Source organism: Marmota flaviventris, chromosome 6 (genome assembly GCF_047511675.1).
Source record: "Marmota flaviventris isolate mMarFla1 chromosome 6, mMarFla1.hap1, whole genome shotgun sequence".
NCBI lineage: Eukaryota > Metazoa > Chordata > Mammalia > Rodentia > Sciuridae > Marmota > Marmota flaviventris.
In genome coordinates, this window is record NC_092503.1 from 5,145,049 (window position 1) to 5,170,148 (window position 25,100).

Consider the following 25,100-nt stretch of genomic DNA (forward strand, 5'->3'; position numbering starts at 1 on the left):
AATGTACAAGGGGCAGGGAAAGTTGGGGCTCACCTGCCTGCATTATGTGTGTGAGGTCACTACAATGCCGCACTAGCCTAGCGAGTGGACTCCCAGATATTTCAGCCTGCAAAGTAGCCAATCGACGTGTCTCGCAGAGCCCACGCCAGGGTCCACATCGACGCAGGGAACAACGGCGCAGCCTGCACGGGGTGGGCGGGCAGCTGGATGGGCTTCTTATCTGGCCCTCGTGGGACTATCCAGGCCTCTCTGAGGGTGTGGCCAGGAGACTGGCAAGTACCAGGCAGGGGGTTGTGGGATAGTGAGTGGATGGTGGGATTGGGGAAAGTTAGTGGGCGAGGGGAGGAGGCATGAAAAACCAGCCGTGGCGGGGCGTGCAGAGAGCTGCTGGCAGGAAGGGACTAGCCCCTGGGTGCCCCTGTCACGGGCTTGCCCGCCTGTGCCCCAGGGAGCGCACACAGCTCCTCCACAGCAGCGCAGCCTGGCTGGGAGCCCTGGAGGGTCTCTGTCTCTGATATGGCGGGGCTGTTGCCCTCCCTGGTCTCCTCAGGGGGGTCTGCCTGTTACAGCAATACTGGCCTCTCTGCAGGCCACGTCCACGCCACCTCATTTCTGCTTTCCAGATGTCTCTCACCAGGTGGCTTCTCCTGGGAGGGGGGACGGCGCGCTGCACCTATTTCCATCTCCTCCCCAAATACTGTCTTTCAAAGCTGATTGAAGGTCTACCTGCTCCAGAGAGGCTTTTTGAGAGCTTTGAGTACCTGATTACCTTCTGGTCTCTTCCTCCCTAACTCCAACTGCACTTGCATCCACTGTCCTGCCGTTCCCTCCCATCCCACCTTCCTGCCTCGCTTCTTACGCTGGGTTTCTGGATGTGAAGGCGGAGAGTGCTCTGGTGTTCCCAACAGCAAGCAGCAGATGTATGGACACTGGCAAATGTGCCCTAAGCACGGTTGAGAGATGGTGCAACCTATTCTAAGGGGCATGTCTCCTAACCTATAGGACACAGTAATTTATGGGAGTATGAAGATTAAAAATTATTCATTAAATGCTTCTTCCTGAAGGAGTGCTATGCAATAAAGAAGATTCCTATCTGTAAAATTCTTTTTAAAAAGTGAGGTGACAGGAATATTACGCACACAGACATAGATTCTTCTTTGCAAGAGCTTTCACCAAAGGCAGCTGGCTACTGAAGTGGCCATCTGAAAGGAAATGGGGGCCCCAGGAGTCCTTTCCATGCTGCCATGTCCATGATAGTGCCACCACACTGGCCACTTTCATCATTTGTTCCGATGCAAGCTTGTCCAGATGCAAGCTTCTGGGTAGTTTCACTATCAGGTCACAAGCAAACCAGATTCCAAACCACTGCAGCCCAGGGGGAGCTTTTGGACTACACATTGACCTCTCGGGTCACCTCAAGATGGTGCTGGGCATGGAGTCTGGGGTCCTTGACAGGGAAAGTGAGCCCTTTGCTTGTCCGTCTTCTCCTGCTGAAGAAACACTCTCTTGGGGCTATGGAAAGGTCTCTCCCAACACCATTTAGTGACTGTGGGGTTCCCATTCACAAGTCCCAAGACTGACAAACGGCCAGAAAGACGGTTCTTGGCTCTTCGCACTGTGTGTGCCCAGGGGCGAGCTCCTCGGGGGGCTGGCTGTGTCTAGCCCGAGGCGGCTCCTTGCCAACCCACAGGGACGACTGGTAGCACACTGCCAGGTGCAGCAGGGCGCCCCAGAGGCCGGAGCTTCCCTCCTAGAAGAGGACTGCCATGCTGTCCCCTGGGACCCGGGGTCAGCACAGGTCGGTGCAGCAGAGTGCTTACTGTTTGTACAGAGCCACAGAGCAGGAGCCTACTTTCCCTGAATTAGCTCCCCCTTCCCTCTTTTTCCAGTTCTTGGGAGAAAGAAAACAAATCATTTGGAAAATTTAATTTCTATGGAGTCTTATAATTTTGGATTTTTAAATAGTACATTTCAAACCGTCTACAGTGGAAAAAGGAATGTGTGACTAGTCTCATTCCATGGCCCTTAGGACACGTCCTCCTGTCCACAGGTAGGCGGAGTGTCCCTGTCTGCTTTTACTCCAACAGAAAGACTTTTCTAGTTTATGCTAAAATTTTACTTTGGAGAAAAACATAAAAAACAATTATGTCTGTTCATTTATTTCTCTAGTCACAACAAGACTGTTAAACAATATGACTGCACTTTTTCCTTGAAAAGGAATTATTTGGTATAAAGCCAGTTTTCTAATCATACCACAGTGCCAGTAAATTGATGCACTCTCTTAATTCATTTGTCACAAACAAGCTACCAACCTAATTTTGAACTAATTGATTAATTGATGCACCAAATGTGTTTCCACTGTGTTCCAGGGGACTCTTCTATGACTACATTTGTTACCTTTTTTTTTGCTTTAAAAATGTCTTTCAGAGCTTATCTGCTACCACCAGCGTTATCCATTTTAATAATTTTATTACACAGATTAAAAACACCCTCTGGGCTTAGGGACCCTGGCTACACTTTCTGAAAGTCCTTCCACTGTTCTCACTTGGAGAAGTCATTGCTTGAAGAACTAGTCAGATTCCTGGGTGGGCATGGGCTTCTGTCAAGATGATGGAGACAGAAGACGTAGGTACGGATGGTCAGGAAGGGAATAGGGTACAGAGGGGAAAGCTCAAGTAGGAAGGAGGGCGGCAGACTTGCCCAGAGGAGCCTTGGTAATGTACAAAGTAGTTCCCTTGTTACCTAACACCAGCATTCGGGGCAGCAAGCAGATTACCTTTCGTCTCTCTGTATCTAGGCACAGCACCCAGCGTGGCTGCATTTCCACACTCTGAACTTAAGCTCGTTTGAGACCTCGTTGTGCTTTTTTTGCAGTCACTGTCTCTGCATGATCTCTAAGCAGAAGTTAATTCTTAAAGGCTTAATTAGTGTGCTATTTTTCTAAGCTGAAATTAGTTTTTCAACTTAGATATATCTTATTAGCTTAGCGGCATCTGTCTTATTTTCTTATTATCGAGATCTATGGCTGCTTCTGTCAGTTTAGTGGGGGGCTGTGTGAGCAACAGGGAAGCTGCAGGACTGTGGCCATGTCTTTGGCCAAGGGATGGAGACCCATGTTGGCCAGTCTGTTTGCAAAAGCATATGACGCTCAGGGTGTAAAAGGACAGTGTTGGAGGACCTGGATGTTAAAGCATGGCCACTTCAGTCAGGGTAAGGCCACTTGGGCTACTGCCAGCATAGCTCAGAACACAGCCTCTAATGATGGGTGGGCTGACAGCACCATCTGGTTTGTGAAGGCAGGCAGGCCAGTGAGTTACGTACTGGGTGTGTCTCAACTTCTACCTCATTAGAGCAGCGGAAGTCATGTTTTCACACGCCACAGAAAACTAGCATGGAATCTTGCATGACTTACTATGAGTTTTTCATCCAGTCGCGGTTATTTAAATCAAAATGAAGTGAACTTTTTTTTATTTTTTATTTTTAGAGTTTATCACTACCTCATGTCTTTGTGGAGGCTACGGCCAGGTACTGCCCAGACCCTGTTCAGAATGGAGGTTCTCATCCTCCAGCACTGGAATGGAACCTGCTGATGGCTGGGTCCTCCCTGGGAACTGCCCTTTACGTCAGATGGAGCGGACATGCTCAAGGTCACGCCCATCCCTAGGCAGCCTGCCTGCAAGGTTGGGCTGGGCTGATGTGTCTGCACAGGACCAGCTTCTTAACAGCTGGGGTTGCCTGGGGCTGAAAGGCAGTGCCACTCACTTGCCCAGTCCTGTTTCTGTCCTTCTGTTTCCCCCCACAGCTCTATTAAGGTATAATTGACAAGTAAAAAGTGTACATTTATGGTGTACAATGTGATATTCTGACAGATGCACACACTGCGAGATGATTAAGTCACGATAACTAAAAGATCCATCATCACCTCTGCATAGACTTGATCTATAGATTAAATCTGTACAGATTTAATCTATATATTTATATTTCATTAATATGTAATTTAGATTTAACATATAGATTGAATCTATAGATTAAAGATCAGCAATTTTGACGATTTTAAATATATATATTGTTATTAACCATAGTCACCGTGCTGTTCCATAGAGCTCCAGAACTATTCATCCCATCTGACTGACATTTTGCACCCTGGGACCAACATGTCCCATTTCCTGCTCCCCTCAAGCCTGAATCCGAGGCCCTGGGCAGTGCCATCTACTCTCTGCTCCCAACAGTTTGGCTTTTTAATGTCTCTCATGTGAGATCATGCAGTATCTGTCTTTCCGTCTCTGACTTGTTTCACTTAACGTATGTTTTCTAAATTTATTCATGTTGTCACAAATGACAAGATTTCCTCCTTTTTTATGACCAAGTACTATTCTACTGTGTGTATATATCACATTTTCTTTATCCACCCATCCATTGATGGACACTGATGTTGATTCCGTGTCGAGGCTGTTGTGTGAATAGTGCTGCAGAGAACGTGGAATGCGGTATTTCTTTTCCACACATGTACACAACAGAAGTGGGATTGCTGGAGAATACAGTTTTTTATTTAATAACACTCAACAACAAAAACATATTTATAGAGCATTTGAATTCTATTTATTAAACATGCAAGTCTTCAGTTAGCATAACGCATGTCTATTTTAACTTTCTGAGCATCCTGAGACTGTTTCCCATAATGGCTGTAGTAATGTACATTCCCTCCAACAGAGAACAAGGCTCCCTCTCCTCCACATCCTCACCAACACTTGTTACCCTTTATCTTCTTGATGAGTCGTTTTAACAGGTGTAGGTGATATCCCATTGTGATTTTAATTTGCATTTCCATGATTACTGATGCTGAATAATTTTTTATTTACCCTGTTGATCTCTCATTCATACATCTTCTTGTGAGATATGTCTATTCAGGTCTTTAGTCTTTTTTAAAAAAACTGTTATTTTTCCTATTGAGTTGTATGAGTTGCTTGCATATTTTGGATGTTAATCTCTTATCAGATACGTAGATTACAAATATTTTCCTCATTCCATAGTTTATCTCCACTCTGTGGATTGTTTTCTTTGCTGTGCAGAAACTTTGTAGTTAGATGTAATCCTGTTTGTCTATTTTCGCTTTTGTTGTCTGTGATTTGGGAGTTATATCCAAAAATCACTGACAAGACCAATATCATTAAGCTTTTTCCTGTACTAGTTTTATAGTTTCAGGTCTTATATTTAAGTCCTTAATTCATATTGTGTTGATTTTTACCCCATTTTGGGGTAGGGTCCAATTTCCTTCTTCTGCATGTGGATACCCAGTTTTCCCAGTACTGTCCTTTCCCCATCAAGTGTATTTGGCACCTTTGTTGAAGGTCAATTGACCGTAAATACGTGGATTTACTTCTGGGCTCTCCATTCTATTCCATTGGTCTACATGTTCCATTTTTATGCCAGTTCCCTGCTATTTGGAAGATTGTATTTCTGTGATATAATTTGAAGTCAGTTAGGCAACCCTATTTTAATTGATTCTTAATATTCTTTTGTTTAACTGCTTTTCCCCTATGTGATAAATATAAACCACACCTACTAGTTTTTAGTAAAATCTAATTGATAATTACTAAGGCAAGGTTGTTCTAGATACTGGGTCAAATATTACAGTCTCGTTTACTTTTCCTTTTCAAGCTCCAGAATGGTTAACTTTGTGGCATTCTGATATTACTTCAACTCTACATGAGTTTTCAAAAGTAACACGTTTAATGTTATAGTCAAGTCTCTTAATTACTTGGGATGCATGCAGCTTGGACCTATCAATACAGAAATATTAATATTTATAAGTGTTTTCTCATCTGTCATTAATGTCTGCTTTTGCAGAATCTACATTATTTTCCAATAGTTTGAATTTATTTTCTTGATTTTTCTTCCTAGGGGGATTGGACAAGTGCCTGGGCTCTTTCTGGAGGCTATCAGTTCTACCACATGCTCACTGTTTGTGAACTGACATCAGGGCTGAGTCTGAGGACCACACTCCTGGTAAAGGAGGCATTGCGTGTAAAAGCTGATGGAGAGGGCTTCGTGAGGCGAACGTTGTTATTAGGTAGATGGAGCATCCCTTTTCCTTCCTGCACCCCCCACCCCAGGCCCTCATACGGGCTCCATCTGCAGCAGAAGACACACAGTGGACTTTGCCTACATTGGGAGTTCCTTCCATGTGTCATATCCTGCTAGATTCTGCGCATCTGGTAGCAGGGAAAAAATGGTGCCCTGACTTGGAATGGAGCTCATATTCTAGTGAGGGAGACAGCTAGGCAATCTGATTTCAAATAGTGATGTGTTTTGTGAAGCAAAATAAATCAAAGTAAGATATGGAGCTCACCGGGGAGAAGGGGGATGTGGCCTCTTTGCGGGGTGCTTAGGGAAGCCCTCTTTGGGAAGGGTGTGTGCACAGACCCATGGCGAAGAGCTGGAGGAAGCATGCTCCAGGCAGAGAGAAGAGAAAGTGTGAAGGCCTCCGACAGGAAGGTCTCTTTGTGCTTTCAAGGCACAGATCAGGTGGGCAGGTGGCTGAGCTGGGAAGGTTGGCATGGCCAGAAGACCAGACACCGGGGCACAGGATGCAGATTTTGTTTTAAGTCAATGAGGAGCCATTGGAGGTATTCAAGAAGGGAATGGTGTGGAAAAGTACTTCTGGATATTGCATAGGGAAGACATTTTTATGTTTTTGAGAATTAAAAGTGGAATCAAGAAGAGGAACTAGGAGGCTGCTATGGAAGTTCAGCCAAGGGAAAGGGGGCTGGGAGGTCTGCTCTGGGACAGTGGGCTACGGACATCCTCAAGGTGCATTCTGAAAGCAGGGTCAGTGGGATGACCTGTGGATGGACTGACCATGTCCTGTGAGAATCAGAGAAAGATACAGGATGACCTTTAGTGTTTTGGCAGGCGAGGAAGCAACAAGTGAAGAAGCGTGGCGGTTGTGTAATTACAAGCGTGGTTGGGGCTGGGCGTACAAGTTTGGGGCACAGTCATCTGTGTATAAAATGGTTTAAAACCATGAAGTCGAGTAGGGTTTCCCCACGGGACCGGCACTGTGGACGCGCCATGCTGCATGGGTCTTGGTGTGGGCTGTCCTGGGCTCTGTGGGATCCTGAGCAGCTTCCATGCTCTGACCCTCTAATGCCTACAGCATCTCCCAAGGTGTGATGAAAGTGTCTCCGTATGTTGCCCAGTGGCCCCTGCAGGGCAAGTCTGCGCCCTGTTGAGGACTGCTGCACCACACACACCTTGAGAGATCACCCTGGCCCCATCCTTGTCCCTGTGGGCACAGACGGAGGCAGGGAGGGGGAGGAGGAGCCACATGGGGCTGCAGCAGTGGCCAGGCCTGGGGAACTGAGAGGCCGTGGAAGAGGTTGCCTGGGAAGCCCTGGCCCTGGCTGGTGTAGCTGAGGGCTTGAGTGTGGGAGGGCGAAGGACTCAGCCTGGGTTTGGGAAGGTGGGGGCCGTCTGCGGCTCCTGGCCATGTCATGAAGGGAAGGAGAGAGAGGAATGGGCTGTGGAGGGAACGGGCCCCGGGGCTGAGAAAGTGGACGCACACAGCACTGGCAGCCTTCAGGGAGTTCAGCAGAAGAGAGAAGCTGAGAAGAGGCGCGGTCACCACCATGGGATGTGGAGGTGAAGAGGAATTCATTTCTAACAAGAGAAAAGCAGGAGAAAGTGGAATAATTATAGAAATTCAGTTCTTGAGCAGGCAGGGGGGTTGGAATTCGGTACAGCTAGAGGGGCTGGCTTTAGAGAAGGGCACAGAGATTCCTGCGTCCATCCTGAGGGGAAGGAAAGGGAGGGAGTACGTAGGCACAGCTAGAGGCCAGCCGGGAAGATGTGTGAAGCTGTGGTTTTCCTAATGCGACATTTTGTTTTCTTAGGAAAATAAGCAAATTTATTAGCAAAGATGGAGGAATGAATCTCATTTAAGACAGTGCAAATATGAATTTCTCTAGGGATGTGTAAACATGATTGCTTATTTGAGATTCATGTTCAGGGGATTTGCTGTGTCCCAGGTGTGTCTCCAGCTGGCTTCTCCGTTACCTGGCTCCTTGTCTGGAATCTGACATCCACTTAGACCTCCCATCCCCACCCCTATTCTCTGCTCTTAGGGCCAAGCTCCTGTTGGGGTGGGTGAAGTGACTAGGTCAGTCTGCCTGGAGCTTGGTTAGCCTTTTGGACATCACACCTACAAGTCTGGGACAGTGTCCCCAAACCTGCGTGGTCCTGTGTCCTCCACCACCAGGCCCCGTGGCTCCCCAGCACAGTGTCTCTGATACTTGGGCCCAGACCCCAGTGCTAGCAGAGCTCAACTGAAGTTTTGAGTGAAAATTGGGGCAATTCACTCACAAAGCCGTGGTAGTGGAATTCTCCTGGTTATTTCAAAGCTCCTCTTGGAGAGTAGTTTTCTGTAGGTAGGTAAATACAAATGGCCATTGTTTTTATATGGATTATTGAATGATTCAATTAGTTCAAATTGAAAGCAAGCAGATTGAATATTGTAAAGTGGCAGTGCTAGTTGATGACAGCAGAACCTTAAAGAATAGGTGGTTTTATTCTTGGAAGATGTTTCCCTAAGTATAAATAATTAATATAAATTGGACAGCAAATGGAGGGAAAATATAGCGGTGTTGCCAGGCACGACAGTGTTTCCCATTATTGTGAGGTTGTGTTGTGGTGTGCGTGCGTGCGTGCGTGCGTGTGTGTGTGTGTGTGTACATGTGCTGGAACGAAAGGAGCGTGGGTGGATGGTGATTGGTTAGAGGATTGCTGAAGTGCTCAGACTATATTTTCTTAAACCATCAAGCCCTAATTTGCATTTTAGATTCTCTCCCAGCCCAGCAGTACGTTAAGTATAGTTTTCAAGCATTTAAAAAGATTTCCCTAAAAAGCCTGCCTCAAGTTTGTGTTCCTTTTAGTTTTTCTTTTCTTTCATGTCCTGGGCGGTCTTGGGAATTCAGTGGTGACTTGATCTCTTCCGCCTCCTCCTGCACAAGTCTGGGTCTGAGCTCTTCCAACTCATCTTCCTGGGGGATGTGACATCTCCTGGGTTTCCAGCTCCCACCCCTTCTCTGTCTCCCTCTCCTGCTGGGGAAGATCGGCCACCTTGCCACTTCCGTCTTGCCTCGCTGTCCTCTTGTAATAGTCAGCTCTGCAGAATATGTGGACAGGGCAGGAGAAACTTTGTTTCTCATGCCAAACTCTCGTGGATGCAGAGAAGAGGGTAAAGAATGTTTGGACTTCAACATTTCATGTTTTCTGTTGGAAAAATGGCTTCTAAAATCCCTTAAGGCCCTTGGAATCTTCCTCTTCCCAGGGAAGCTTCTGAACGGCCACCTACACTTGACTCTCAATTCCTTGCTTGTGTTGACTTTGCAGCCATCCAAAGCGGGGGTTGGTCTTAAATGCTCATGGGAAGTCACTTCTGTTAAGGTCACTGTGGATTCCTGGATGACAAGTCTGACAGGTGTCTGCCGTGTTTGTTTTTCAGCGAAAAGATGGAATCTCGCTCACCACTTCATCACAGGCTTTCTTGTCTTCCTGCTTCCTCAGCCCCCTGAGCCTCTTCTTCCTGTCACGCTGAGTGTTGAGGTCTCCGGGGTTCCACCTGCAGCAACGTCTCTTAATTTCTTCATGCTTCCTGGCATGACCTCAGTAGCCGACAGTCCCTTTCCAGCCTGGATTGCTCACGACTATCTCTAAGGCGCATCTTCCTTTTGCTTATTGTCTTTTTCCACCTCGATAACCTGTGGGTATTTTAAACTCAACATACCTACAACTGAAATTTCTCTAAAACCTAGTCTTTTCTGAATTTTGCATTAGGTTAACAGCATCCATAAAAATCTATGAAATTGACTCCAGAAGAGGCAGAAAACACTATCATGTTATCATCAAAGCTAATAATAAATTAACTTAAAATATGCCACACCAAGATGGCGCCAGAAGTGGGCTAACACACACACACACACACACACACACACACCACAACACAACCTCATAATAATCTCCCTTTGGAGATGGCCCATATTCTCCCTTGAGTGCATATTCCTTGCTTTACCCTCAAACGTGTCTCTTGAGACTGCTCCCATGCTCCTTTGAATATGTAACTTTCCTAATTAAACCTGACTATGTCTTTGGGAAAAAAAATTAAAGAACATGAGAAACAGAAATATGGAGTCAATGTTTAAAGTAATCACACTATATGGAAAAAAAGTGAACTAATCCAATTTCCATGGAACTGTTTTTTTTTTTCCTGTTTAATTCTATTTAAGCCCCATTAAAGAAGGATGCCTTGGAAATCCTTTTTTCCCATGGTGACAGCACATGACCAATATCAAAACTTGATAGAGCAGTTCTAAAGTAGATAATTATCTTGAATATCACAAAGTCTTCAAGTAAATATTAAAGAGATTTAGTAGTACATTGCAAGGAAAAATATGCCAAGACCAAGTAAAATATAAACCATTTATCTCCTGAATACATGAGTGGGTTGGTGAAAATTAGAAATGGGCCAAATTAATAGATGGGAGATTAAGGGAGGCAAATTACATAACTTATATAGGAGATAGCAGAAGAGGCATTTTGACAAAAATTAGCATTCATTTTGATGTTAAAAACCACTGGTAATGAAGAATTGATACTTTCTTAAGTGAGCATTAGTTTAGTGATAAAATGCCAAAACATTTCTATTAAATCGTGGAATAAAAAAGGATGTTAAGCAAAGCTCCAGCTGTTTAAAACTGTTGTTGATGTGAAATTTTAAAAAGTTGACCTCATAGGAACAGAGAGAAGATTGGTGGTTACTAGGGGCTGGAAGGTTTGGGGAACTGGCTGAGGAGATGTTGGTCAAAGGACAAAATCTTCAAGAGACCTATTGATCATGACCTACATGGTATTGACAGTTAGTATTCATGTTAACATATGCTACATAGTTAATACATACATTGTGTTCTTGAAAAATGCTAACAGTAAATATGGAGTGTTCTCACAACATACATGATTGTTGTGTAAGGTAATTGATATTTTCACTAGCGAGATTTAGTCATTCATATGCATATAATATATACACACACACACACATACACATATATAATATAGTATATATATCTGCTTATATATTTACATATAAATAACATCATCTTATACATGGTAAATACATAAAATTATATCTGTCAATTAAAAAAATTGTTATTGAAATAGTAGCCAATGGTTAATAATCAGAAAATATACAGAGAATCATCCAAAACCTCAATAAGATTACAGAAAACACATGGCAGAAGTATATAATACACAAGTAATTTTCAGTGAGAAGATAGAGTAAAAGAGACTAATGTAAACATTTATAGCAGCAAAACAAATAAAATAAAAAATAAGGTAAAATATCTGAATTTACTGAAAAAGAAAATATATAAAGTTATATAAAGAAAACTTTAAAGCTTTACTGAGGGACTTAAAAGAAAATGTAATGATGTTACTATAACATTTGTACCTGAAGGGTTCTATAAATTCAATGAGGCTTTTCCTGGGAAGCCAGAAAAACCTAATTTTCTTCTGAGGAGAAAAAACAAACAAACAAACAAACAAACAAATAAATAAATAAATAACATATGAGAATAACCTGGAAAATTCTGGACAGAATGTTAGTGAGTAGGCACTACTCCTTAAGATATTAAAATTTTTCCGTCTTGTAGGGTAGCCACTAGCCACATGTGGCTATTTGAAATTTAAGTTAATTCAAAAGAAACAAACAAACAAAAATTTCAATTCCTGATCCACACTCTATGCACTTTGAGGCTCAGTGTGTGACCAGCAGCTACTACACTGGGCAGAAAAATAAAGAAGAGTCCATTGTGCAGCGGGTTCCACTGAACAGTGATTTGTTAACTTAATTTTAAACACTGAAAATGAAAAGAGTTTTATACTGGAGAAGAAACAGTTAAAAACAAAATTGAATCCAGAATTAGATCCATGTAATGTGGAATTTGGAGTGTGATAAGTTGTTTCAAAGGTGAGGAAAAGAGAGACATTTTTTATATGGTGTTGGGGACAATTGGCTAACCATTTGGAAAAATATACAGCTGGATCTTTATCACATTATTCACACCAATATACATTCCAGACGGAACAGAGATTTAAAATGTAACAGCAGAACTCAGCAAAGCTCTACCGTATCCTTGAGGCAAGGATGAATAAATTTATTTGTACACTGTAAAGTGGGGATATTTGTAATACACATAACTGACAGAAGGCTAATTTCCTTAATTTTCAGTTTGTATGTATCAATAAGAAAACAAATCAAAACAATAGAAAAATGAATCATGAATGTAAATAGGAACTTTATAATAAAGTAAATAGAAATGGCCAATAATCATATAAAAAGATACTCAACTTCACTCCACCAAAGAAACTCCCCAAATGTAGAGCATACTCCCTACACAGAAGGGTATTCTCCTGCATCACTATATATAAACCTTGAAGTCAGGCAGCTGACACTGAACCCTTGCTACCATGTAAGCCTGGGTCCACTGAAAATTTTCCAGTTGTCCCTACAACATCCTTTATAACCACAGGACCTGCCCAGAACCGAGTGCTGCACCCTTGGAGATGTCTCCTTATTCTCCTGCCTGAAATAGTTCTTCAGGCTTTCCCCTTAAGTTTCACACACTCCATGTTTTAAAAGATTAAGGCTAATTTTGATGTGGAACATCCCTCAGTCTGGGTTTACCTGGTGTTTCTTAGTGTTGATTCTGGTCCAACATCTCTGGCACAGACATCACTGCAAGTTATCAGGAGGCACACAATTTTGATTTGCTCCCTTAGTGGCCAAGCTAACTTTGACATTTTAATTAAGGTTGTTAATCTCTATAGTAAAGTTACTCCTCTTCGTAATTAATGAGTATTTTGTTGGGAGATACTATGGAACTAGATACTGTGAAATAATTATTCCTTTATTTGTTTTTATTAATTTGGATTCATTCATTCCTAATGTGTGCAATGGATGATAGTCTATTTTACTATTATTTATGCTGATGCTCAAATTGTTCCTGGTTGGCAATTTCCAAGCTGGCATCTGTGTCCCTTACAGAGAGAGAGTCCTTGGTGCTGCTTCCCCACCATGAAATGCTCTTCAAGTATTTTTTCTTTCTTTTTGACATCTCTTTGTTCGAGGTTCATCTTGGACTTTTCTTGCGTAGGCCCTGAAATCAGCCACTTCTCCAAGAGGCACTTTTAGCAGAGAATGGTATTTAGAAACCAAAATCCAGGTGCAGAATGTGCTTATTGGTTTGGGGATGCTGCTGCTGAAAGCCTCTCATACGCAGACAGGCAGACACACAGTTACTGCATGTTTATTTCTAGAGCCATCTGTCTCTATATATTAGAAACCACAAGTTCACCCCAGTATCTTTAATTCTACTCCAACAGCACAGGGTGCATTCTAATTTCTATCTTTCTATGTTTGTAACTCCCTCAACTCCAATTTTCCTTTTTATATTTATGTATTTGACCAACTCCCTGATGTAACTACTATTCCATTGCCACTACCACTGTCCCCCCACCCTTGCTGTCATTATGGTGTTCCGGTTGCCCTGGTAGAGTCCTCGGTGCTGCTTCCCCACCATGAAATGCCCTTCTCATCCTCATCAAGCTATGATGTCCCTCTCTGATTTCCACACCTCCCTTCAGTGCAAGTGGACCCCAACTGTGCTCAGCCCCACTTGGTGGCTTCGCACTGAATATTTGGGAAGAGGGAAGCAAGCACACTGCATATCTTACCCCTCCTCCAGGCCCTTGTCACCAGTTTGCTTATTTTCCTATTTCTTTCCACTGCTTTCATACAGTACGTCTTACAGAGGTTGGGGGTGGGAAAAGGAATCAGGACCTCACCATTTATTGTAGTATGATATGCCATATTAAGTAAAATGTTTGGAGTCATTTTATTATGTGCAATTAATTGAAATACTGAGAATCTGGACAAATTTGTTCTCTTTTACAAAAAAAAAAAAAAAAAAGATTTGTTCTTTTTTTGTAAAAAGTTTTATTGTATAGATACATGCCTTGACTTTAAGTTATGAAAATACTTAGATCAAATTTGGTAAGAGTCTACATTGTCATGAGAAATCCACCTGTATGTGTAAGCTTTACGTTTCCATGTAATTGGTAAAGAAAATAGAAAAATGTATCATGAGACGTTTAAACAATTACTTCAACCGACCTTGGGGATCCACTCCCTTCCTCTGCCAAGCAGTGACTCCACATGCAGAAGGTCTGACTGAAACTGAGCGTGGGTTTGCCAACGAACCAGAGAAGCAGTGGCACATGGGATTAGGAAATGTTCCTGCAGGGTGTGCGCAGCTGAGAACCTTCACACAAGCACCAGAGAACCACCACCTTGCCTAGAGGAGAATTGCCAACTCTGTCCAAAAAGGTCAGCTCTAAGTATTGCTGTCATAACATCTGTGTTGAGACAAAAGGGATTTAAAAAAATCAGGAGAGAAAGATTCTTTGATTAGAACCTACCACAGCCCAGGAGAAAAAATTTAGAATTGTCGAAGAAGGAGTAATGAAGACCTTTATTAAGTCAACCTTACTGGAAGGAGGACATTTTTACATTTTAAGAAACTTTAAATAAACTGTTTAAGATCCAATCAAATGGGGGCATAAAGCTGACCAGAATTGGGAGAACTGCCCAGGTCCATATCTGGACCCCCTCAAGAATGGCTTTTCCCTCTGAATGAGGCAGGCGGCTCAGTGATTTAAATAGCCTGCTGTTTCTGATTTCACATGACCTATATTTGTATTGTATTGAGGAGGAAATTCCTTTTAAAAAATCCAAGGCTGGTCCTCTCAGTACCTGCTGGGAGCAACCCAGAATGATGGTTCTTGTTCTCAATGTAAGTATGGGGAAGAGGTGCGCATCCTGGATTGAGGGTCCAGCCCCAGGGTCTGGACACTGAGTGGCTGCTTCATATGCATTGGCCAGTGCAATTTCCTTGTCTTGATTCTGCAGGAGATCTTACCCTGTGCTCTGGAAGAGGACACTGCTCAAGATTACTGTCCTTGGCTGATCAGGGGCCAGACTTAAGTCTTGGTGTTCTGTCCACTCTGTGGATCTCCAGTGGGGATGTTTTAAAATGAGGCCTTTCCAGTGGATCGTCTTTGTCCTCATGTTCAGGAATTACCATAGAGTACTGAATACTTGGCACTAGGTGACATTCTGGAAGGATATTGTGCATTATGGCACAGAAAAGACCTTGCTATGGAAACATATGAACTTCTTTGATAGTTCTTTTACAAATACTTTAGAAGGAATATATTTGGGGCACAGGTAAAGTTCATTAAAGTGCAGCAAGTAACTAAATGATGCTGAGATTCTCCCTCTATTCTCAGTACCATTGTTTGCTTATCTGACTGCTCTGTTATCTTCCGTATGATTTTTAAAAACACCTGGAAGGATAAGCAGCATCTTGAGCTTCACAGTGGCGGTGGTCCTAATGGAGACACTGGCCAGCAAACGCGCAGCGCCTCTGGTGGAGAAGGGGTCTTCTAGCAGGCACAGTGTGCCCTTCCTAGAGGCCTGTGGAGCTTGGCTTAAAAAGGACTGTGCACATTTCCTGAGGATGGTGGGAATTTAATCGGCTGTCTTAGCCCTTAGCCTTGCTTGCTGCTGAGTTGAGATGGCTTTTTTTTTTTTTTTTTAAGAAAGGGAAGGTATATATTTGTGTATTTTAGATACATGGGACAATCTTGAACAATTTTCAGTTGTTATATTTATGATACAATATTTCCTTTGTGTTACATGCTTCATATCAAATTATGGTTTGAATGTGTTGGGACCTTGTTCAGGTATTAACTGCATTGATGTATGCTTATCTCACACATTATAAAAAAATCAATATGAAAGAAATTTCAAAATTCAGGTAAGGCCACAATATTCCTTTAAGAATAAACATGCAGTACTTGTCTCATTTGGTGCTATCCTCAACTGTTAAATTAGGTAATTCCCATAGTACAACCTATCAGTATTAACAATTTTTCTGTTGTTTGTATCATTCAATCCTACTTTATACCCAACTACTCACTACAGTGTTTTTTCTTAGTATAGGTTTAGAAATTGATTAATGAAACATAAAATGCAAGATCAATTTTCAACTACTTTCAACCTTATCCACCCAAATCCATCTTCTGGCCCGTTGCAAAGTTCCCCTTTCATGGCGAAAAGGGTTGTCACATTAATTTTGGTTAGTTCCACTCCAGATACTCTTTATTCGGGCTACTGAGAAATCTGGATGATAAGACGCCCTATTTCAGGGCCACTCATCACGTTTTCTGATAACGCTCACAACGGCTTGCTCTGTGCTTCCTTTACTAAATCCACCAACTCCTTGTCGACAGGGAAGGGCGTCAGGAGAATGCTCCTAATATGGCTCATGGCCTTATTTAGTAAGTGAATTTGAGTGCGAGGCCACAGGTTACTGTGACTTGTGCTTCTATTTGTGGCTACTCACAGACACAGCTTGCCCATCTATTCCTGTTGGATCTCCTTTTAAAGAAAGTCTAAAGTGAATGGAAGAAATTAATAGATGAGGAGGAAAAGCGTCCCCTTGCACTGTGCACTTTTCTGCTTAGTAATCGAACTCTAGGCATTGGACAAATATTTTTGGTAGAAAAGTACATGTTCTCTCTTTTCTCTTGCTAGCTTTATAATGTAAGTTCTAAGAGAAGCCAATTCACCCGGTCTAAGGTAGATATATAGACGAATGAAATGCATGTATAGAACTGTTCCTTTCTGCAAATTAGTTAGCATTTTCTTCCACACAAAGAAGACATAATTGGGTGATTACAGGTAATTTTTGAACACTCTTTTTGGGAGCCACTATACTAAAATCCTAGGAAGAAACACCAAAAAAGACAAATCAAATCCAAAATCATTCTTAGCTCAATCAGCTTAAAGCCAATACCATACTAAAAATAGCATATCTGTTATTTTATTTCTGAAAATTTCTTGACAAAGTTGATTAACTAATAAGGAGAAGACACTAATTTTTATCATAAAAAATTCCCAATCCTTTTTTTTTTCTACAAAAGCAACATTCAGCTTGAAATTCTACCTCTGCTAGTTTCCTTTCTCTAATTTGTATGTTGGGTTGTCATCATCACCTCCATCCTGTGATTGAATGCGCACATTAAATCTCAGGAAAAGAAAATGATAGGAAAGAGGAGACGCTCAGAAATTGTGACCACAAATTTCAGTTCTCTACAGAGTATTTGCTTTATGTAGAGAATAAAGCAAAAATAATCTTTGGACTGGATTGTGTGATATAAACTAGTTTACTAACAAGATAACACCAGTTTAACTACAATGGAATTCAAATTGGCTATTAAGTTATGCTAGTGCAGACAGTGGCAATATGTTAGACAACTGTGAAAAGAAAAGGACGCACCACCGACAGTCTGTGGCCCCAAACAGGCCACTTCCATATGCTCCCGAATGCCTGACAGCTTTGCAGCCCGAGTCTCAACTCCTTCTCAGTGACATCCATATGGTGCCACAGATTGAGAGCTTGCCTTTTCTGAGACAGCCGCACTCTTCCTTGCACTGAGTATTTGTGAACAGCCACTCTTCATTTTATCACAAAAACGGGTTTATGGGTACTAACTCTTCCACTTTTTAAAAAAAGAGACAGTTAAGGATCCTGGAAGTCCTGTATTTTAATTTTTTCAGGAAGAAATTGGTTGCATGCATTTTCACCTGACATCAGGACGGGTCAGCCTCCTACTCATGCTCCTACCTTCTGGGTGTGCCAAGAGCTAGGGGTTTGGGTGTGAAAAGACACAAGTCTCCTGCAGCTCATTGTGTAGTGCGGGGCCAGAAGAAAGAACACACGTGCACCACTGGCCCCCGGGTAGCCACTCCAAGTGCTGTTCTCACATTTACACTGAAGGGTGTTGGATTTAATGGGAAAGTCAGACACGTAAGGAACAGAAACAGGAGCAAATGATCTTACTGGGAATGACAACAGATTCAGTATTGCAAGGATGTGTTTGTTTAAACCTTGCAGGCTTTAGACTCACACATTAGCTTCCATGCCGGTTGTTTGTTATTTTCAGACTCGTAGACTCTGTGTGTCACCTGTCCCGACTGGCAGACTTCATGGGCAATGGTCATTATTTTCATATTGGCAGAGATGGAGTGACCCATCACCTAGATTATAAATGAGGTGATGACCACTCAGAACACCTTCTTCGAGGAGGGCTTGCTTTTTCAATAAGAGGTAAACACGCCTGGGACAGATTTTGAAGATGTGTTTCTTCTGTTATTCAATATACAAAATTTTTTTATAGAGATTTCTTACTGTCAACAAAGTTTTCTTTTTTTTTTTAAAGCAAAGACGGAACATTGATATATTGGTGAATATTTATAATTGATGAAGAACATACTGGAGAAACTCTCAACATGAACCAAATTTGGTAAACTGAAAACAGTGGTAAAAGAAACCAAAAAACAAACAAACAAACAAAAACCCCCCCACTAAACCATTGTTTTTCAAGAGTTGGAGAAAGGAAAATAAATATTAGATCTTTCTCCCAACTAAACATCCTGAGTTAAGAATTTACCTTGCCTTTCTTTCTCTCTGTGAGACTTGAACTGGAAATGGGATCTAGATTTGACATGACTTGCGATAGTTTCCTTTGGGAAAACTTATGGGCAGCAAGAACAACCTTTTCCTTGAGCCTGTCTCCCACTCTTCTCCAGGATCTGGGAAGCATCTCTGTGCAGCCTGCCTTTCCCCCAGCACCCTGGGCCTGGCTCAGGATCTTTGCTTTTCCTCCTTTCTCAGCTCCTGACTACCCACAGTGGTATTCTGGTCACAGGATCATCCTCTACCTGGTTCTCTATCACCTGGTTTCTAGATTTTCCATGCTATTATGGCCCCAGACCTCTGGTGTCCCACTTGAGATTGGTGGAGGAGACAGAGGGGAGGGGGAGCAGCTGGGTGGGAGCTCCAGCTTTGCTTCCCATATAAAAATATTCACATGCAGAAAGTCATTAGTCCCAGGAGAAAGGTGAGAGGTTTTGTATAGATACATATGACTTAGACAAAATTGAATATGGTAATGACATAAAAGTGGATTAGAATTTCTAATAAGAGGACTTGGAACCCCAATAGTTTATCAGTTGACTATTGAAATATACAAATACTCATGGAGGAAAGTTATCTAGAGACAAGACCAATCTAATAGTAACAATTCATCTCATGCCTTTTTGTCAATATTTGCAAACACCATCACCTGTGCTTAAGAGCACCTTTGAATGTGATGTCTTGCATTTACCCCTTTAGGGGCAAGAAACTCATAGTCCCAGTCACAGAATTCCAGTTGGATGTCACTACCCCCCTGTTTTTAGTTTGTTCCAGACTTAATCATGATTTTCTTAGAAATCACTACTTATCATGAAAATAGATACTCAGTTCTGCCTATCTGCGTGCACCATCTATTATTACCTTACAGGGAACTAATTAAAACATGATCCCACCTCCCTCAGGTATGGAAGTTGTGAACAACTAACTGCACCCCAACATGGTTTGAAAACACTGTACAAAATGAGCACCGAATCGCTCCCGCAACCTCCACCAACTGTGAGACCTCACACATGCACCATTCAAATGACAGGTAACTTCTCATTTTCTTTTAAAAGTAATTAGTCTCAGGAAGCCACAAGACCAGAGCAGTGTTGGTATACTGCCTGCAGCCCTTTCTAATAAGCTGGTGACACCATGTTTTTTAATCAGCCCAGAATTTGCCATTAGTGTCCTCTGGACTCTGAAAGAGCAGACTTATCTTCTCCCTCAGGGCACCTGCAAGTGTGATGGACACCGAGCAGTCCTTAGGTGAGCTAATGAACTGAGAGAGCAGCACCATCAACCAAAGACCTGGGGCAAGCAAAGTCTCCTCCTGATCAGAGTAAAGCTTCACAACCCGTGTGTCTGATCCACAGCCAGGGTGTTCCCTTCATCTCTGATTGCTTGAAGAGAATCTCCTCTCAGGCCATCATGGGTCCACAGGCAAGGGCAGGGCAAGGTGGAGGAGGAACACTGAGGTGTCCCAGCCTGTGACCATCAATGTGGCAAGCAGGCAGCAGGATGTGCTGCCCCATGGCACCTTATGTGTCCGTGGCTCCCCAAGACGCTTGCTTTTGGAGACTTCCCTCCACCAAGGGGCTTAGAGAAGAAAGGCACCCACAGAATTCTCACCGTCTGGCCTGGGGACCTGGCCTCCTACACTCCTCCAAATCGAAATAGTGTTTTGTGGGTTGTTGTTGTTGTTGTCACCCCATGTGAAAGGGGTGACAGATAATCTGGCCTTTTCTCAATATTCAAGAGATTTAGGAACAAACACATACATTTTATTTCATTTAATTCCTGTGGATTGCTTAGATAAATTGCAGGCAAGGAATGAATCCAGGATCTATTTGCTGGAGGCCTCTCCAGGTGAGTTTAGCTTACTATTTCTCATTTCAATATGAAAACTTTCATGACAACTACTTCTCTTTGAACTCAGAGAGTGGAGAATCCTGAAAATTTGACAGTTGGTGGCAATTTATGTAACTTGTTCTATTACCGTTGGCAGAATGTGGGAAAACATGGAAATGAAAATCTGAATCTATAATACACACACACATACGTGCATATTTATATCTCTATATATTCAACATCAGTGAGGGACAGAAATGGCAGAGCACAGGGACTGGAGAGGGACTCAGAGATCATTCCCTGCATAGGCTTTCTGACTTTGATTTTTTTTAATTGAATTTAAGTTTCCCTAGTTCCCCTCTGACCCTGGCCTTTCCCTGGCACTCCCCCTGAGCCTTCCTGCTCTCTCATGCGCCTGTCTGCTGGACTGTAGAGCCTCCTTCCAGGGCCTGCTCGGATCCCTGGTCTGCTCAGCGCTCCCTCCACCTGAGACACCTTGCCTTCCACCCACTGCTCTAACTCCCTGCCCTTAGCCTTCCAGCCCTGAGCCCCTTTCTGGGAGCCTTGCAGTCATGGTGGCTCCTTGGGGCTCATGGCTGCCCTCCAACATGCCTGGGAGGGTGGTTCTGTCTCCCCAGGAGATGGGATGCGGTGAACGTTTGCAATGGGCTTGGGCTCAGAGGGCTTTTGTAGGCCTCTGACCATCATAGTGACACTGTTTGTGGAAACTGAACGGTGACAGTTATTGGTCCTACGGCACACAGGTAATATGGTGGCCTGTGACTGAGCACCCAACACGATCGGGCTTCTAAGACATAGCCAACACCCTCCCCAAACCCTTGTGAGTGTGATGCCTGTGATTTGCTCCTTCTTGTCTCCCACAAATACCGGCCAGTGAATTCGTTGGTTTGAATTGGTGCAGGAGGTAGGTAATCTGGCCTCATGCCCAAAGGTGTTGAGGAGAGGTTTGTACATCTCCTGGAGGGCTCCTCACAGGGGCAAGGGAAGTGTTTCTCCTTGCAGCTCAGGGCCACTGGAATCTTTTTAAATGACATGTTAATAAATAAATTGGGGCCTAAATGCATGTCAGCACATGGTGGACTAAGAAGAATCTGCATGGGAACTAATTCATGTGGTAGTCTTCCTGTTTTTTTTTTTTTTTTTTTAAAATTCAATCAAAGGTATAGGTATTAGCAAGAATTGATCCAGATCAGATCTATGCACTCTGATGAAATGGGAGTAGAAATGGGTTTGTGACAAACTCCTTCTGAAAGTTAAAAGTTTTCACTGATTCTGTTAAAATATTCACTTGTTTTCATAGTGGTGTTTAAAAATATTTTCCCATCTGTTTCTTCCTTGTAGTTGTTTTACACATTATAAAGTAATAAATATAAAGTATAAATGTTATAAATGTTATAAATGTTATAAAGTATAAATGTCACATATGAAAAACTCATACTGTAAAGAACATAGGACACCCTGGCCACAGGAAGATGAGGAATCAGAAAGGAGGCGAGAACACAGGGCCTGGCCCGAGAGCAGCCCCTGTTCTGATCCAGCCCAGCCCGCGGGTCCTGGGAACTGGGAATGCCGGGGAGCAGTGTGGTGCCATTGCCCCAGTCATTCTGGATCAGCACTGAAAGTCCTGACTAGGGAGGTTTTTCATCCCTGAGCAAACTGGACAGTCGGTCGGTCACTCATTAAAGAGATATCTCAACAAGGACCATTCGGATGTTAAAACCCTGAGGACTTTTGGCATTCCCGGGTTTGTCAGTTGTCCCTTTCAGGTGTCCTCCCTTTGAGCACTAAAAGGTTAAAACTTGACCTTACTCGGAGAAAAGAGTCCTGGTGCAGTTCTATCAATACATCTGGAATGCTGCTCATGAAATTCAATCCTTCTCCCTCTCCTACTCACGGCTATGTGTTGTTCGGAAAGTATGCATGAACTGAGAAGTATGTGACACGTGCCCACGTTTGTACCCTTGGGTGCAGAGTCCAAGGTTAATGCTACTCGCCTTAGAGCAGGGTCACGCAAATGTTTAGATCATGGAATCACACACCACACAGACACTGGGACAGGTGTGTGTTCAGGTGTGTGTGCTTGTGTCCGGGAGGTCTCATTCTCTGGGGAACTAATAAGCCTAAAGCATTTGCCTTTCTATATTAGGACAAAAAAAATTTGCCTCATTTTTTTTTGTCTACTTTTTAAAAATAAAAAAAAAATATATGTAGAATCTGAACTGGTAGCAGATAAAGAAAAGCAGACAAGTCCTCTGGCTGTAAATCTAAGCAAATTCCTGCCCTTTTTGTCCTTCCAAGTATTATATCTCTGATTATATTTTAAAATTAGAAGTTGACATTGTCACTTTCTATTCTTTAATGGCCAAATGTTTTGTATCCTTAGGCAAGTGTTATGGAAATATTCATACACTATAATGCTACTTACTACCATTTGAAATGTTCAAGACATTATTAAATAAGGAGATTAAATATATGTACAATATCTAATGCATATATATTTCTAGCAATATATATGTGTGTTGTATATAGACATACATGTATACATACACAGATGTCTACCTACACGTATGCATGCGTGTGCATGTGCCACACAGGACAGGTCTCTGAGGCTGAATTGGAGAATGAGTTCTGTGAGGGTTCTAGCTGAAGGCCTCTGAAGAAACTGGGCTAGAATTGCTGGTTTACTGTGAAGACCCTCAAGCTCAAGCAAGGATCAGAATGCAATTTAGTTGAGGGCAGGAAATGTGACTTCAGTTTTATTCTTTAAGTGCTAAAAACTGTGTGGTTATTTACCAGTGCTGGTGTTCACTATCGATGATTATTAAGCTCTGGATATTACCAGACACCAGGGGCTGGGGATGTGGCTCAAGCGGTAGTGCGCTCGCCTGGCACACGTGCGGCCCGGGTTCGATCCTCAGCACCACATACAAACAAAGATGTTGTGTCTGCTGAAAACTCAAAAAAATATATATTAAAATTCTCTCTCTCTCTCTCTCTAAAAAAAAGCTGCCAAAAAGATTCATTAGAAACAAACAAACAAACAAAAAAAAACTACTCTGGCAGTTCCTTAAAAAAAAAAAAAAGATGTTACCAGACATCAGGGCCAATGCTGGGACCTTGCTGACGAGCGAGGCCACTCAGTTCCTACAGCCACCTCGCTGCACATCCGAGTCACACTTCCCAAGAGAGACGTGGGGCAAGGTGCTTAACAGCTCTGAGCCTTACTTTCATCATAGGTAAGGTGAGGACACAGGGCCCGTCCGCCTCACACAACTGAGAAGTAAGCCATGCACAGCGGCGGAAGTTCTCTGCAGAGACGAAGCTGCCGCATGTCATTACAATCTGTGTATTTGATACTGTTTTTTGAATAAATGATGATGATCTAGCTCTAAAGATAATATTTGTTAACTTACTGAGCTACCTTGACTTACTATATTAGCAAAAAATCATTTCTCACAATCAAAACAAGCAATGTGAATTACATTAAAAATTTGAAAGTCACTTTAGTGAACAGATACTTCTGGTCATTTGGTTAAAACGTCACCAGTAGCAGATCCAAGTGGCTATTTCATAAAGGAAAGTATATTCCCAGATAAAAGTTTTACATTAACTCCAATTTCCCCAGTGCATCAGAGCATCTTAGTGTGGAATGGGGAGCCTCAGGCTTCAGTGAGGAGCCAGTGAGGCCGTGATGTCTTCAGGCACCGCTACTCCTCCTGGGAGTGCTGCCTGTGACGTCACATGGGGCATTGCTTTGGTCTGTCTCTGACATGGACTGGAAAGCTAGTCCTTTAAATTTCTATTGGGATGCAGCCAGTTTTCAAAGATAAGATAGGCCTCGCTCTGAATTGGTCCCTTGTCAATTCCCTTAAGAGGAAGGTAAAGAGAGGAAATTTAAAATAAGGATAGAAAATAGCTGCCAGCCTCGTAAGGACAGCAGGTGAATGGGACTCTATTTTGATGACACACTTCTTGACAAAAGCCTTTACAGATGGGAGTTTTCCCTTCTTTTATAGCCAAAGGTGATTTTAGGATACAGTTGTGTTCGTGAAACAGCCGAAAGCAGCCCAGCGTGTCCACAGAGATGGAGACAGGTTGGTGCCAGCAGAAAACCAGTTGTAACTGGGTCTGAAGGGGAAGCTTCTTGCTGTAAAAAATTAAAAATCTTCTAATCAAATGTGGGCTTTTTTCCCTCGTGGAAGGGGAATTATCTTAACCATTTCAAGTTCAAAGTTTTGGTTGTTTTCTGTCTATTGAACTATCAATGTATCAGCTGACCACCTGTCTCTCTCTTTAACATCGACAGGTCTTGGGATATGTACAGGAATATTCCTTTGTTGTCTGTTTCCTGGCTTCTTTTTCTCTCTGACTGCAGAATATAACAGACAACTGCATGTGCTTCCATGATGCCACTGCAAGACTTTGTCAACGGTCATAAGGAAGACCCCAGTTGAGCCAGCACCGAAAGCCGAGAGTGCCCTGTGTCATGTTCTCACGGCGTTCTGCCGAATGCCGCCCCGGTTCCTGCCGGGGCAGGTTTCATGTTCCCAGCTCCTCATCTCTGAGGCTCAGGCCAGTGTGGAGCCTGCGGCGCAA

At 42.9% G+C, this 25,100-nt stretch overlaps 1 protein-coding gene and 1 long non-coding RNA gene across 3 annotated transcripts in view; one reads left to right on the top strand and one right to left on the bottom strand.

Moving 5' to 3' along the window:
- Positions 1-25,100, bottom strand: part of Pacrg (parkin coregulated) — a 484,042-nt gene that overhangs the window by 67,616 nt on the left and 391,326 nt on the right. The gene's annotated exons all lie outside the window — the stretch shown is intronic.
- On the top strand, positions 5,906-25,099 carry LOC139706180 (uncharacterized). Its single transcript, XR_011707821.1, has 3 exons — positions 5,906-6,070; positions 19,556-19,683; positions 24,521-25,099. It is a non-coding gene; the product is annotated as an uncharacterized lncRNA (long non-coding RNA).